The sequence below is a fragment of the Triturus cristatus genome, chromosome 3_2, assembly GCF_964204655.1.
Source record: "Triturus cristatus chromosome 3_2, aTriCri1.1, whole genome shotgun sequence".
Taxonomy (NCBI): Eukaryota; Metazoa; Chordata; class Amphibia; order Caudata; family Salamandridae; genus Triturus; species Triturus cristatus.
Genome location: NC_140584.1, coordinates 992,569,423 through 992,575,612, shown reverse-complemented (window position 1 = coordinate 992,575,612; position 6,190 = coordinate 992,569,423). Strand labels below are relative to the sequence as shown.

The 6,190-nt window shown below is 42.8% G+C and overlaps 1 pseudogene; it reads right to left on the bottom strand.

Annotated features, from left to right (window-relative positions):
• Positions 1–3,336: 3,336 nt before the first annotated feature.
• Positions 3,337–5,246, bottom strand: LOC146858954 (uncharacterized; annotated as a pseudogene).
• Between the last annotated feature and the right edge of the window lie 944 nt (positions 5,247–6,190).

Sequence of the window (6,190 nt, the reverse complement as noted above, 5' to 3'; positions counted from 1 at the left end):
AGACCCGTCCCAAGCCCAAAGTAGCTCAAATATAAGCCCAAAATAAGCCCAATCAGACCAGTTCCAGCACAAAAACCAGCCCAAATTAGCAAGTGTCCAATTAAGCGCAAATTGACATCAGAACAATTTTAACGACAAATATACATTCTATTCAATATACAGATGGTGGGAGGGTGTTAACTGGGCACCTGCCTTAATGCTACTCATTTTTAAGACCAGTTCTCCCTATGACGTTGTCATGTGAAACAGGCACTGCTCAGAAAACAATAGTAGAAAACAAAGAATAAGCAAGGCAGAAATAGTGGTCTGTGCAATTTACTGCTACCTCTAAATTGGATTTTTAATAAAGTCTGTAAAACTTAGTGTCTTCATTATACATTACATTACACATTAAAAATCTACATTGAAAAATGGTCACTCACTTCTCGTGATGAGCAGCAATTTTGTAAATCTTCTGGTTGTTGGATTTCAGGTATGGCAGTTTTTGGCTGGACGTTGCTTTCAGCTAGCAAGTGCGCATAAGTCCTCTGACACCTGCTCACATCAAAGCCCTTAGTAGGAGCCACTTGGGTTTCTTCCATTGCAAGACAGCAAGCAAAGTAAATAGGCACATCCTATGCCTCAGTAAGCTTGTTTTAAGGGGTGAGGCGTGATCATGGGCAGCAATTTTGTAAATCTTCTGGTTGTTGGATTTCAGTTATGGCAGTTTTTGGCTGGACGTTGCTTTCAGCTAGCAAGCGCGCATAAGTCCTCTGACACCTGCTCACATCAAAGCCCTTAGTAGGAGCCACTTGGGTTTCTTCCATTGCAAGACGGCAAGCAAAGTAAATAGGCACATCCTAAGCCTCAGTAAGCTGGTTTCAAGGTGTGAGGCGTGATCATGGGCAGCAATTTTGTAAATCTTCTGGTTGTTGGATTTCAGGTATGGCAGTTTTTAGCTGGACGTTGCTTTCAGCTAGCAAGTGCGCATAAGTCCTCTGACACCTGCTCACATTAAAGCCCTTAGTAGGAGCCACTTGGGTTTCTTCCATTGCAAGACAGCAAGCAAAGTAAATAGGCACATCCTATGCCTCAGTAAGCTAGGTCAATCGGCACATGGTGTGCCTCCAGAGTAGACGCTCGTTTCAAGGGTTGAGGCAAGTCCCTGTAAACATCGCCAGCACAGGGAAACTGCAAATTGTTCATTAATCACTTCTTTGTATTTCAGCTTTTGGGCTGGACACATCAAAGACCTCCGCAGGAGACACTTACGTTTCTTCCAGGTAGAAGACAGTATGCTAGGTCAATCGGCACATGGTGTGCCTCCAGACACTCTATCTGTACTAGTATAACTGTGGTAATCCTAGCGCTAACACATGACAATGGCACCTGCTCCATCAAAGTAGGGGGGGAATAGGCATGGCTCATCTTGATTAATAGCTTGGAGTATTTTGTATTTCGAGTTTGGCAGCATGTTGCTATTATCTAGCAAGTGCGCATCAGTCCTCTGACACACCATGCACCTGCAAAGTAGACAGCTGGTTAACTGAAGCTCTTAATGAGTAAATCTTACACTCAAAGTTTGCTGCAGGTTGCTTCAAATCATTGTAATGGGCATGCAGTTCTATAGGGCTGAAATATGTTATGCAAATGCACAGCAGTTGTTCCCTTCAATGGCAGTTGATTCATCAATTGCAAAAGAAAATGGTGATGCTCTAATATCTTTCAGCAATTCCTCTTGAAATGTGGCATGAGCGCTGTTTCGTGGTTGCTGCATGTTGCTTCAAATCATTATAATGGGCATGCAGTTCTATAGGGCAGTACTTGCACGCTGCCTCTGTATTGTCTTATTTTATTGGGTAATCCATCCTTTGGATTCAGAAACCACTACCACAGTTCTTAATGTTTTGAACTCACATGCCCATGTTGCACTCTTTAAACTGCAACTGTTGGGCTGCTGGGAGAAGCTGCACAATGATGAACTGTGGGTTTATGCGAGGGCAGGGGAGTACCTCAAACTGCAAGAGACAACCATCTCTATCTGTACTGGCATAACTGTGGTTATCCTAGAGCTAATTCATGACAATGGCACCTGCGCAAAGTAGGGGGGAAATAGGCGTGGCTCATCTTGATGCAAAGCGGTGTTCCACATATGTTGCTTTGCAAAAGTTTAATTTTAAGGCATCATATTGTTGTAATAAACAATTCTGTTTGAGGTGTTAAGAAAGGAGCATGAGGAGACAGTTCTCCATTGTGACTCCAGGACCTCCGATGGAGAAGTGAAAAGGGCTTCTGGAAGATCTGTTACAGGTGGTTTGGGATCAGTAAGTACTTTGTGGGGAACTTTCTAAGCACGCTGAGAGACTCGGGGAGACAAGCTTTATATTCGCACACCAATACTTTCATGAACTCCAGGCACCTTGCCACGATGCCTTCCTTTGACAGAGGGGAGTTTACTTTCTTCCACCTTGTTACGGAAAGTGAGCCCAAGATAAAGTAGATTTATCTCATCTTGATACATTTCTTGGAGCATTCTTGCTGCATAGCAGTGTTCCACATAGGATGCTGTGCTAAAGTGTAATTTTAAGGCATCATATTGTTCTAGTAAACGATCTATACAATCTGCCATCACTAGCCACCGTGTTTCGCAAGGTGAAATTAATTTCAGGGCCATTCCTCCGTCCAATGTGAGATACAACTCCTTATAGTCAGCCTGGCATTTTGGCGAGTGGGAAAACCAGTTGTACGTTTCTCTGATCATAAATTCTATATTGCTAGGAATGCTCCTTATTGCTTTCTTAGCAATGCTGTCAAGGGAGTGGCAAATACAGCGCACAAGTTGCAAGGATGGTTGCTCATCTCACAACAAGGTGAATATTGAGTGGTGCTTCCCACACATGACGCTTGCACTATCTGTGCGTATGCCAATTGCATTTTTAATCTCAAGGTGGCAAATTTCAAGCAAGTTTAGGAATTCATTTGCTATATCTCCGGAACAGGCCTGATCTAATTCTACCATGGCAAGGAAGGCGCTTACAAATTTGTTAAGCTTTTTGCTTAAATATTTAATGCAAATGCACTGGTGTTTTTTCACTGCAATGTGTGTTGCTGGAAGTAGGAGCAAGTGGGAGAATGCTGCTCTTCTAGAGTTGGCACCAGCAGGAGTGGCACGCAATGCTGTGGGGTACACACTGGCAAGAGTAGGTCTTAGAAAGTGTTCTTCTGGTCCTCTCAGTAGCGGGCAGGTGTTCTGCCTCCTTCTGCAGTTAATGGGCAGGTCTGTGAATGTGTTTTTCTACCCCTGGCAACATAGATGAGCTGCATGCAGCTCCGGGGTGGTAGCGCACTGTTTCAAGTCTAATCATAGATAGCGCTGTTAAATTTTGCATACAATAGTGGGGGTGGAACAAATGAATAGGACTTTAATGCAATGCGTTTCAGTCCAAACTTAATATATAGAATATTTGAAAGCAGTTTTAGGCCCATTCTGTTCCTTCGATCATTTTTTAACAGCGTCATCTGGGAAAAAACTCGTTCAACATGAGCATTGGATATCGGGAGACTCAACATCTTAATAGCACCCATTGCAAGCTCGTGAAAACAATGGTTGCCAGCAGCATCGGTGTAGTTATACACTTCCATCCAGAACGATTCTATGTTTGAAGTGTTAAACAAGGAGCATGAGGATACAGTTCTCCATTGTGACTCCAGGACCTCCAATGGACTATTGAAAAGGGCTTCTGGCAAATCTGTTACAGGAGGTTTGGGATCGGCAAGTACTTTTTGGGGACTCAAAGTTTCTAACTTTCTCAGCATGCTGAAAGACTCGGGGAGACGAGCTTTATATTCACACACCAATACTTTCATGAACTCCAGGCACCTTGTCACAATGCCTTCCTTTGACACAGAGGGGAGTTGACATTGTTCCAGCTTGTTTCGGAAACTGAGCCCAAGATCAGCATCATCCTTTGAAAGATAAATGGCAGAACTTTGTAAGTCTAGGCTCTGCAACTGTTCTTGATTGTTACATGTGAAAACACTCGGTTTTAGTATCCTTTTCAGTGTGGACAAGTACAGAGTATATAGATCACGGAAGATGTGGAGTGCATCCCCAGATTCTAGCTGAAAGATTTTGTTAACGACCTTCATTTCTTGAAGCACTGGCTTTAGAAAGTGAGGTAAAGTAGATTTATCTCATCTTGATACATTTCTTGGAGCATCCTTGCTGCATAGCAGTGTTCCACATAGGATGCTGTGCTAAAGTGTAATTTTAAGGCATCATATTGTTCTAGTAAACGATCTACACAATCTGCCATCATTAGCCACCGTGTTTCGCAAGGCGAAATTAATTTCTGGGGCATGCCTCCGTCCAATGTGAGATACAACTCTTTATAGTCAGCCTGGCGTTTTGGCGAGTGGGAAAACCAGTTGTACGTTTCTCTGATCATAAATTCTATATTACTAGGAATGCTCCTTATTGCTTTCTTAGCAATGATGTCAAGGGAGTGACAAATACAGCGCACAAGTTGCAGGGATGGTTGTTTATCTCGCAACAAGGTGAATGTTGAGTGGTGCTTCCCACACATGACGCTTGCCCCATCTGTACCTATGCCAATGAAATTTGTAATCTCAAGGTTACATGTTTCCAGCAACTTTAGGACTTCATTTGCTATATCTTCGGAACAGGCCTGATCTAACTCTACCATGGCAAGGAAGGTGCTTACAAATTTGTTGAGCTTTTTGCTGAAATATTTAATGCAAATGCACAGTAGTTTTTTCACTTCAATGTCAGTTGATTCATCGACCAATAAAGAAAATGGTGATGTTCCAATATCTTTCAGCAATTCCTCTTTGAAATATGGGCCCAACAGAAAATTAATTAGTGCTGTACATTTGGTGTGGTGCATTCGGAAGGCAGGGAACTCATCTTTCAGAATTTCACCATACCCATCTATATTATTAATGGATGTACAACAAGCAGTTTGTATGGCAAATCTGATGTCTCTTCTTTTCTGATCGTTAGATATGGCAGGGATAGGTTGTACAAAGGATGCCACAGATGTGCTCGCTGCATTACAGCGTGAGCGGTGTTTCGTGGTTGCTGCATGTTGCTTCAAATCATTATAATGGGCACGGATGTGTACATGGCAGTACTTGCATGCTGCTTTGCTATCATCTGTCCTTACAGGGGCAATCCATCTTTTTAGTTCAGGATCCAACTCCCACTCTTTTCTGTATATTTTTGTATATCCTGACCACTTGCCCATCTTGCAATATTTAAACTGCCATGTCAGCTGGGAGCAGAAAAATGATGAACTATTTCACGATGATGCTGGACGAATACCTGAAATTGCAACAGACAATATGCAATCATTGTCCCTGGGTCACTGCCAATCATGTTAAAAGCCATAACAAAATACTATCACTAAATGTCTACTTCCAATGAATACTAGAGATTACAGGAACAGCCCGTGCAGGTAAGAGGAGGTGGGGGGGGGGGTGATTTGACACACAAGGGAAATGTTATTATCCAATTTTCCCTGTGGGTCGTCGATGAAATCCCTCACCGCCTCCACCACCACCCTGCCCCACTGCTCTTACCTGTACAGGCCGCTTCTGGTAGCATACCTCTACATTGTGCATGTCCAAGGGTGTCTTTTCATTATTTTGGGGTACAACACCAGAAAAATCAAAAAGGAGACACTAAGTGTTGTTGACTGAGCTTGGGCAAGTAATTTTATGAAGGGTTGACAATTGAGTCTGATTGAGTCAGAGTGGGATTTGTAATGTTTTGAAATGGAGGGTGGGACAAAGGGTGGTGAGCCTCTTATTCAGAGAGTGTTAAGAGGTATGCTCTAGCTTTCAATCTATTTGTAATAAACAAGGGCAGCTTAGTGATCTCAGCAAAAATGAATACATCCTAATGGAATACCCCTCCTACTCAACTTTCCATGTCGGACTAAAGCTTGTGACGAGCAGACAAGCTTTCTTCTTTGCATTTTACACTACAAGTAGGGTGGGTGTTCTTCCCTTAGGATTCCTAACTTCTACTTGGAAACCTCCATTCCAAACTATACCCTATTGCCCCTTTTGTGACTCAAGGGTTGAGTCCATAGCTCATTTTTTGTTTGAGTGCCATGCTTATGATGTGCCTAGGTCGAGATGGTTGAAGCCTTTATGTAGGAGTCTGGGCACAAGATCATATTTGGAA